General features: G+C 35.3%; 3 pseudogenes; all 3 read left to right on the forward strand.

Moving 5' to 3' along the window:
• The first annotated feature begins 336 nt into the window (after window positions 1-336).
• On the forward strand, window positions 337-1,301 carry LOC111798786 (putative carbohydrate esterase At4g34215 pseudogene; annotated as a pseudogene).
• A 2,966-nt stretch (window positions 1,302-4,267) lies between these two features.
• On the forward strand, window positions 4,268-5,315 carry LOC111798787 (putative carbohydrate esterase At4g34215 pseudogene; annotated as a pseudogene).
• A 2,045-nt stretch (window positions 5,316-7,360) lies between these two features.
• On the forward strand, window positions 7,361-8,525 carry LOC111799200 (transcription factor MYB44 pseudogene; annotated as a pseudogene).
• The last annotated feature ends 1,716 nt before the right edge of the window (window positions 8,526-10,241 follow it).

A 10,241-nucleotide genomic window follows, 5' to 3' on the forward strand; every position in this document is an offset into this window, starting at 1 on the left:
TATTAGACAAATTAGGTGTGATCCAAGATGATTAAGATCGAAAAACACTCCCAATCGGTAAATATAAACTTATTGAAATTTAATTTGAAACTTAAATAATACTAAAATTAGAATAAAAATGAAGTATAAAACACACAGAACACTAATGAAGGAATGGAGAGGCAAAGATCAATTAAGAAATAAAAGTAAGAGTGACAAGAGTTTTGTCGGGGGAGAGTAGTGTGTCTGTGCAAATAGACACACAGAACATTATCTATCGATTCATTTAGACTAGAAAAAGTAGCTTTTAGTTTATTTATACGTTTCTCTGTGTCTATTTGCACAGACACAAGGGTCTATTTGCACCGACACAAGGGGTTAAAATGGTTTTGTTGAAATTATCAATCTTGTTGTGTATGATATTGTTTAGCCCTTTCCTTTCAGGGGCTACTTCTCCCACAAATATATTCATCCTTGCCGGTCAAAGCAACATGGCTGGTCGAGGTGGGGTAGAGAACAATACAAAGGGGAATCTTGTGTGGGATGGGAAGGTCCCATTAGATTGTCAATCCGACCCATCCATCCTACGGTTGAACCCTGAGCGCCAGTGGGAGATAGCACATGAACCTCTCCATTTGGGGATTGACATCGGCAAAACTCCAGGGATTGGTCCAGGAATAGCATTTGCTCACCAGTTCATAGCAAAAGCTGGACAAAAGGCAGGCGTCGTGGGTTTAGTTCCTTGTGCTAGAGGTGGAACTTTAATTGAACAATGGAGTAAAAATCCAAGCAATACAAGTGCAACTTTTTACCAAAATTTCATTGAACGAATTAAAACATCAGAAAAAGAAGGTGGGGTTGTGCGGGCTTTGTTTTGGTACCAAGGAGAGAGCGATGCGGCTATGAGTGACACTGCTCATAGATACAAAGACAACTTAAAGAAGTTCATCACCGACATTCGCAATGATATAAAACCTAGATTTTTACCTGTCATTATTGTTAAGATATCCATGTATGACTTTTTTATGAAGCACGATACTCATGATTTGCCAGCAGTGAGAGCCGCTGAAGATGCAGTCCAAAAAGAGCTTCCAGACATCATTACTATCGACTCTTGGGAGTTGCCTATAAACTTTACCACATATGAAGGCTTTAGCTGGGATCATGGTCATTTTAATAGTGCAACTGAGATTGCTTTGGGTAAATGGTTGGCTGATACCTATCTCTCCCACTATGGTCATTTGCTTTGATCCTATTATGTGTCATTCTTTAATCCCTATCGATTGATCTGTTATTCTATCTCAATAAAATCCTTTAAATCACATCTTTGTTGAACGTTAACATACTTAATACTCCACTTTGATTCAATATTATTTGTGTCTTATTTAAATAATCAAACTTTGTTCATAATAGGATATAAAATTTAGGACTATAAATTGTAACTGGAAACAAAAAATAATAATTTAGTATAAAACAATTTTGGAGACAAATTATGAACTTGTTAGGACTACTGACCTGCCAACTAGTCCTAATTTAGTTGACAAAAGAAAATAAAAATTTGATACTATATGAATTTAAAATGAGACTACCGGCCTCGACATGTCTTGCCACAATTAGGTAATGTAGTCTAATCCTACCTAGTAGTATATGGTATGCCATATGACCGATATGAATTTGATGTATGTTTTGGGTTACCTAGTACTTAAAATAACGTTCTAGGGCGCTAATGAGTGAAGGTTTTAAGACGATTCTGGATTATAGTGTTGAACTACGGTGATGAAGCCTAGAGGGATCGAGGGATAACTGACGTCAAAGAGTGTGAGATATCCTACCCATGCATTTGGGCACGAGATAAAGCACGGTACAAAATTACATATGACCCAACTTCCCATGACCATAACTTTGGTAGCCAAGCATGCTTCCATCCTTATTGTCAAGGTCATACTTTTTCAACCGTGTGGTGTCGTGATTAACAAACACATGCATTTGGGCATGTAGTTTAGCTGACTTAGACCAAGGTCTTTTATAAGCAAAGTTGTATCTCATTATCATCTACCATACATTGTGGGTCAAAGGCGGGTGTTGTGGGTTTAGTGCCTTGTGCCAGATGTGGGACATTGATTGAAGAGTGGATTAAAAATCCTAGCAATCATAATGCAATAAAAATCCTAATCCTAGCAATCATAATGCAACCTTCTACCAAAATTTCATTCAACGAATCAAAGCATCAGAAAAAGATGGTCAGGGTTTCATTATTACTTTATCCCATGCAAATCGTTTGCCTGTAACTATTCAATATCCTTACGAAAAATTAATCGCATCGGAGCGTTTCCGCGGTCGAATCCATTTTGAATTTGATAAATGCATTGCTTGTGAAGTATGTGTTCGTGTATGTCCTATAGATCTCCCCGTTGTTGATTGGAAATTGGAAACGGATATATAAAGACAACCTAAAGAATTTCTTGGTGGACATCCACAATGACATAAAACCTAGATTTTTACCTATCATTCTTGTTAAAATAGCCGTCTATGACACATATATACTCATGATTTACCGTAAGAGCGACAGAAGATGCAGTCCAAACAGAACTACCCGACATATCCAAAAAGAACTACCCGACATAGTGACCATCGACTCCTTGACTTTAGTATTTACCGTAAGAGCGACAGAAGATGCAGTCCAAAAAGAACTACCCGACATAGTGACCATCGACTCCGTGACTTTAGTAAACACCGACACAAATGAAGGCTTTAACCAAAATCTATAATCTAATTATTAGTTTTTATGGAATTAGTTCTACTAGACAAATTAATAGTTTAAATCTCTCTTTTAAGATGGAACACTTCAAACCATATGGTGTCATGAGTAAACACATGAGTTCTACACACTCATGACTAATCTTGAACAGAACTCAAGCTCTATTATATTTTTTACTCAGCTCCATGCCTTCGTCAAACCTTCGAAATGTTCTTTTTAGCTAGACCGAACTTAATTTATGTGAACTAAGTTCTTATTTTCATCATTTAAGCACTTAAAAGTATGACTCACACCCTTCTACAATGATCCTTCCAGAGCATTATTGAGATGTGTTCAACCCTTTGTTTAGTCAAAACAATATTAAAGTGCTTATTTGAAACTTAGTAGCTGATTTCAACCCCTATTGTGACCTATTGGAATATTACAGTACATACTAGGAAAATTTTATGTAAACTAGAGTTTGTCGAGCCATTATAATACTTACCACATACTAACTCAATACAGTGCTAACCAAAAGGTTTCGAGTCTCATGGTGCTTCATGATGTCAACTCGAGCCACCAAATATCATCACTGTATGCAACTTGCTTAGACGTGCTTTTGTAGAACCGACAAACTTCATATTTGAGACCACCCAAACATCTATCCATCTGCGAACTACTGAGATATTAACCATTCCGTGTCCATGTCATGTCATTTTTAAATATCATGTCAGATGACCCTATATTTCAACCTTTGGCTCAACGGCTCAAGGGATGAGCCACATTATCAAAACACTCATGCCACCAACACTGTTTGAGAACCTATTTTCAAATGAAGATGCCCAAACCACTTAACAACAACTTCGAAACCAGATCTCAAATAGCAATATAGAAGGAATATTTAGTGACTTCAACTTAGACCAACAAAATAAGCAAGCTTACGAGTGGAATGCCTTCGGGCTACCTTGGACGAATAGTATGATGTATGTCTAACACGTAACTTGTGGCTTATTTACGCTTTATTATTTGTGATATGATATGTTTTTGATCTATTTTAATGCATGCATTTTTAGTGTATTGACTCATGCATCTTATGATACTATGACCATGTTATTGAAAGTATGGAAGTATGATGTGCATCATAATCACGTACCATGATTCAAAATTCAGGACCTAATATATTTTGTAGATCATGAGTACGAGTTACTTCCTTAGTATGTTATGTACTGATAGTTACACCATATTATGATACATGCTCATTTATTTTTGTTTGTTTTCACAGCAGGCTGAGCGAGCCCTAGCATGTAGCTAGATTAAGGTTAAGTATACGATCACACTAGTGGATTCAAATGCACAACCCTACCCAAAAAAAAAATTAGAGATCATTATAACCTGTTTAGTTAAAGTTTTCTATTATTATCTATAGGATAGGAGGATGATTAAAACAGACAAACGGTTGCAAACCACATATATTCATAGAAAGTTAAATGATACTAAAAATAGTATTAAATTTGAGTATAAAGGAAAAAGATCACAAAGGTAGAGAGGCAAAGGCAAGGATCAGCCAACAAATAACGAGCTATCGAAGTTGGAGAGGTAGAGTGTTGAATGTGCAAATAGTTGTTCGGTGTCTATCTGCACACATACAAGGGATCAAAATGGCTTTGTTGAGATTGGCAATTTGGGTATGTACGATGTTATTTTACCCTTCCCTTTTAGGGGCTACTTCTCCCAAGAACATATTCATTCTCGCTGGTCAGAGCAATATGGCCGGTCGAGGTGGGGTTGAGAAAGATCACACAGGACAACTTGTGTGGGATGGGTATATCCCACCAGAGGCTCAATCTGACCCAACAATCTTACGATTTAGCCCTGAAGGTCAATGGGAGATAGCACTAGAACCTGTCCATGACGGGATCGATATCAACAAGACAGTTGGGGTTGGTTCAGCAATAGTATTTGCTCGCCAACTACAAGCGAAATCTAAGTCAAAGGCGGGCGTTGTGGGTTTAGTGCCTTGTGCTAGAGGTGGCACTTTGATTGAAGAGTGGATTAAAAATCCTAGCAATCCTAAAGCAACCTTCTACCAAAATTTCATTGAACGAATCAAAGCATCAGAAAAAGATGGTGGGGTTGTGCGTGCTCTTATCTGGTTGCAAGGTGAAAGTGATGCGGCTGCGAGTGACACTGCTCGTAGATATAAAGACAACCTAAAGAAATTCTTTATGGACATCCGCAATGACATAAAACCTAGATTTTTACCTATCATTCTTGTCAAAATAGCGGTCTATGACACATATATGAAGCACGATACTCATGATTTACCATCAGTAAGAGCGGCAGAAGATGCCGTCCAAAAGGAGCTACCAGACATAGTGACCATTGACTCCTTAAATTTGGTAAACACGGTCACACATGAAGGGTTTAACCAAGATCATGGTCATTTTAATACCAAGACTCAAATTGCTTTAGGTAAATGGTTGGCTGATACCTACCTTTCCCACTATGGTCAATTCCTGTGATCTTATTATTTGTCTCTACCGAATTGACTTCTATATTACCTCAATTTATAAAATTATATTTTCATTTTCTTATTAAATTTTTAGATATCTAATAAAATTAAAATTATAGCAGTCCCGAGTTCAAGTTGATTATGTTTTGCCTCTTCCTCGGAGAAAGACGATCAAACAATTCCCAAAAAAAAAATCATATTTACATTTTAATCGTACCAACTGAATATAATATGAGCGTGTAATGTTTTCTGAAAGCAATAACACCGTGTACGCCTCAATTGAGGAGGTCATAGAGGCAAATCACGGTAGCTAAATTTTGTAAACGTTGATAAGAGATTATTTTTTCGGTTTTCAACTATTATTTTTATGATGTTATTAGTAAATTTTAAATTAATTAGTGATCATGAGATGCATTAAAGAAAAAATAGAATCGTTGCACTACAAACATACCTCTTATACGCCAATATATAGAAAATATCTAGGTGAACATGTACAAATAATATCGAAGAAAAATTGAAGTGTTCATGTCATGATTTGATTTTCGAGTAGTTTTAATTTGATTTGGAATCTATATTATTCAAATAAATAAATTTTCATTTGCAACCATCTATTAAATTATTAAGTTTGGTGAGATGTGAATTTAATCATATTCAAATAATTTTAAGATGACATTATTTTTCTTCTCAAATCTCAAACTTTAATTAATAAAGATGATACATATTCATTTTGAAAAATAATTATATTATTCATTTTGAAAAATAATTATATTGTTTAAAAGAATTTAGCCCAATTTTAAAAATTAGTTATGGAATATATATTAGATATTCAAAATCATTTTAAAAACTGGTTCTAATTCTATTTCTCATTTTTTATTTAAATCATATTAATTTTGAAAATTGAAAACTAAAAACTATTTTTTTAAAACAAGGTGCTCATATGATTATATTTTTAATTTTTATTTTCCATAAAGTGACAAGGGAGATTCTTTTCATAGTTTATTAATGGTGATCTTTTTTTTTTTCCTCTTAAATTTCATTTATTAGAGTGTTTAAATTATAAACATTGACTTGTGTTTGATTTTTTTAGTTGTTTTTCAGTTGGGATTAGATTGAATCTTTTTTAAAATAGAAAATTCAAATCTGTTCGTAGGTTGATATTTTTTTTTTGCTAAGTCAACTCAGCTACTGTAAAAACTAACGTTTGTAATTGAGGGTTAGGTTGGGCTGTGAACTTTATTTAATTTAGATTGCTCGAATCACCAATCCAATTAACTAGAAATTAATGCAATTTTTTAAATTTTATTGGTAAATTTGGATAAAATCCATCATGTTTATATAATTGATTGGCCTACCTTTTAATTTTTTTTTTTAAAAAAAAGTATATATATTACCTAAAATGATTTTAATACAAATAATTTGATAAAGTTTAGTTAATTAAATTTAAATTTAAAAGGAATAAATGAGACAAAGAAAAAGGAAAAGAAATGGAAGTTACGTGAAAATGGGAAAGCCGGTGGAGGGGTTTTTGGCGGTTTTATTGAGTGAAGGTTGCAAATTCCAGGTGGCAGTACATAATTGGTTGGTAGCAGAGATTACAGGCTGGACTGACATGATAGCAAAGCAAGGGCGTTGTTCCCGCGATTCTGCTACTCAAGTTTTGTCGTTCTCTTGCCAGCTCAGCAACGCATTGCCATTTGTATATATCCTTTTTCAAAATAATATAAAATAATTATTTCCAAATGCTGTCCAGCCTGTCTTAGTCAAACCCCTCCGCTCCTATTATTCTTATCCTTTTTTCTTTTTAATTAAATAAATAAATAAACCACGTTCGAATTTTAATTTAACGTCCTTTTCCAACGGCTCCCTCTTTCCATTTTTTTTAATTAATTTTAATTTTATAATTTTTCAAAATGCGGTTACTTTTTTTTTTTTTTTTTTCTTTTTTACCATTTAACTGCCGTGGTGTATTAGTCTAAATGGGTCCCAGCTACGTCAAAACACGCGCTGTGTTTATTTGACACGTGTCTATAACAGCTGTATGCGATTAACTACATTCCCTCGAAGCATCCTCTACCGGAAACAACCGGCTCAACCGGTCATTCTTATCTTTTCTCATATAAATACCCTTTTTCTTTCTTCACTTGTTCTTCAACAAACAGGGTGAGGCTCCGCCTCCACCGCTTCTCCAAATCCTTCTCTTGTTCTTCTTCTGTACAGATTTTCGTAAGCGTTTCTTTCTTTTTCTTTTTCTTTTTGTGAATTTGAATTTGTTATTTAGTATTATTAGAATCTTTGTTCGATGGATTCGGTGAGGAAGGATTTGGATCGGATTAAGGGTCCGTGGAGTCCTGAAGAGGATGAATCGTTGAAGAGATTGGTTGAAAGCTACGGACCGAGGAATTGGTCGTTGATTAGTAAGTCGATTCCAGGTCGATCTGGAAAATCCTGCCGTCTCCGGTGGTGTAATCAGCTTTCTCCTCAGGTGGAGCATCGAGCGTTTACTGCTGAAGAGGATGAAGCCATTCTCAAAGCTCATGCCAAATTTGGTAATAAATGGGCCACGATTGCTCGTCTTTTGAACGGCCGTACCGATAACGCGATTAAGAATCACTGGAATTCGACGCTGAAGCGTAAATCCTCTGCTATTGGTGAAGATTTCAACGATCCGCCATTGAAGAGATCCGCTAGCGTTGGTCCGGGTCCTGTCGGGTTTGGATTCAACCCGAGTAGTCCATCCGGATCTGATTTGAGCGATTCGTCTCTATCGCCGCCTGTGTATAGACCTTTAGCTAGAAGCGGTTCGATTGTTAACGATCCTCCCACCTCGCTCTGCCTGTCATTGCCAGGATCCAATTCGACATCCGGATACGGGTCAGATTCGGTGGCGAGCCCGACCCTGAAGATACCCGAGGCAACTCCTCTGGTAGGTACTACAAAGGAATCGGAGGTATTCAGTGCGGAGTTCTTGAGTGCGATGCAGGAGATGATCAAAATCGAAGTGAGGAAGTACATGTCTGGGATTGAGGAGAAGGGTTGGAATGTTGTGCAGAGCGAGGGCATCGGAAACGCTGTAGTTAAGCGGATTGGAATAAGCAAGATCGATTAGCAGAAACGCCATAAACTGAACCCCACCCCTCCATGTTCTACAGAAATCACAATAATTTTGGCATTGTACAGAGAAGAAGAGCAATGGATGAAGGTGTTTAGAGTTCAAATTCCATACAAGGATGTTGTTCAAAACTTCTTTTAATCTTTGATTTATTGTAGAGAAGAAGAAAACGAAACAATTCTCTTAAACTTCGTTTAAGTGTTTCAGCCATTGTCATTTGTTTTTGAAAAGCTGCAAATACATATAAAATTGATAGCAAATAAAACCCGAATCTATATAAACGATCCGATACCGTGGAAGATAAGGGAATTTTAAAGCGCACTTAGAACAATCGGCTAATTTAGGGAATGATCATGGGTTTATAATCAATTAATACTATCTCTACTAGTTGTGGATGCCTTTTAGGGAATTCGCCATTGTGGAGAGTCGTGTTCATCTAACATGATATTAGAGTTATGTCCATACCCTTAACTTAGTCATGTTAATAGAAGTCATGTCTGCTCGTGACATAAATTGGGGACAATATTTTAGAGAAGCGTAATTGAAAATGACGTCATTAGGAGCTCACTAGTTGGTCTTTGGACTTATCCTATCTAGTTTTATAAATCATTTTACAATCCATTCCTAGATATCGATTGCTTTTTAAATGGGTAAAACAATCGATATATATCTCTAAAATTAATATTACATCAAATTAAATATTCATAAACTTCTATAAATATCTCTATTTACTACTTTTATTAAATCATGATCGATGTGGGGATTCCCGGTGCGGAGTCGGCAGAGATCGATTTCCATAGTTTAATTTTTTTCTATTTATTATTCTTTTAAAAAATAATTATTTGATAAGTTTTCATTTTCTAAAATTGTAATATATATATATATATATATATATATATATATAGTTTAAATATTACCATTATGTTAGCATGTAAGTACTATGATTTATCTAGAGACATGTCAGTTGAGTAAATCATGAGTACAATAGAAACATGATTGCATAACATTCTATCTCGTGTATATCATATGATTGTCCGATTGTGGTATTAGTAGAGGATTATGAGTTAATATTTAATGAGAGACTTACCACTTATTATGAGGTTCACATACGTATTTTTTAGACTTAGTATGACATATATGCACCTAGCAATGCAATACGTACACTATGTGGGTGCGATTAGAGGATCTCCAATAGGGTCTCTCTCGTGTCACCTTCTCATTGTTATACTACTAGGGTCAGGCCGACTACCTTAGTAGTTTATCTGTGACAAAGAACGTTTCATAATGTATGATAGCAAACTAGATTTGAAAATGAGACAACTTACACTAAAACTAGAATGAAATAACCCAGATTACCCGTGAGTTCAGCAATATCTTGGTCTTATCAAATGGCGGCATGTCATCAATACTTTACTAAGAGCGTGAAAATATAGATAAAATAAGAAAATAAATAATAAAAATAATAAATAGTTCATATAAATTAAATTTTCAAGAAACACAAAAAAGGAAATATTAAATAATAATAGAGAATGTAGTAGTTTGGAAAGTGCTTAGGTGTAAAGTTGTGGTGACCTCCTTGCAACAACTTCAATCATTATACCACAAATTGCCCTACTTCTCGATAACGAGGTCTAGATACTTAAATGAACTGAGACCACGTTAAAGATTTAAAGTAATTTTATGTTGGATGACCTTTATGAATTTTCCTAAAATGCATATGAGTGAGGACAAAACATGTTAGAAGAACTCATGTTCGTATGCTGGGAGGAGTAAGTAACTTGACCAGACAAAACATGTTGGAAGAACTCATGTTGGTATGTTGGGAGGAGTAAGTAACGTGACCATGTCACAGAAGATGCAGGGAAAATTTGAACAAATGAGTTCAAATCTATGGTGACTTATCC

This window comes from Cucurbita pepo, chromosome 7, assembly GCF_057944985.1.
Source record: "Cucurbita pepo subsp. pepo isolate OVF chromosome 7, ASM5794498v1, whole genome shotgun sequence".
NCBI lineage: Eukaryota > Viridiplantae > Streptophyta > Magnoliopsida > Cucurbitales > Cucurbitaceae > Cucurbita > Cucurbita pepo.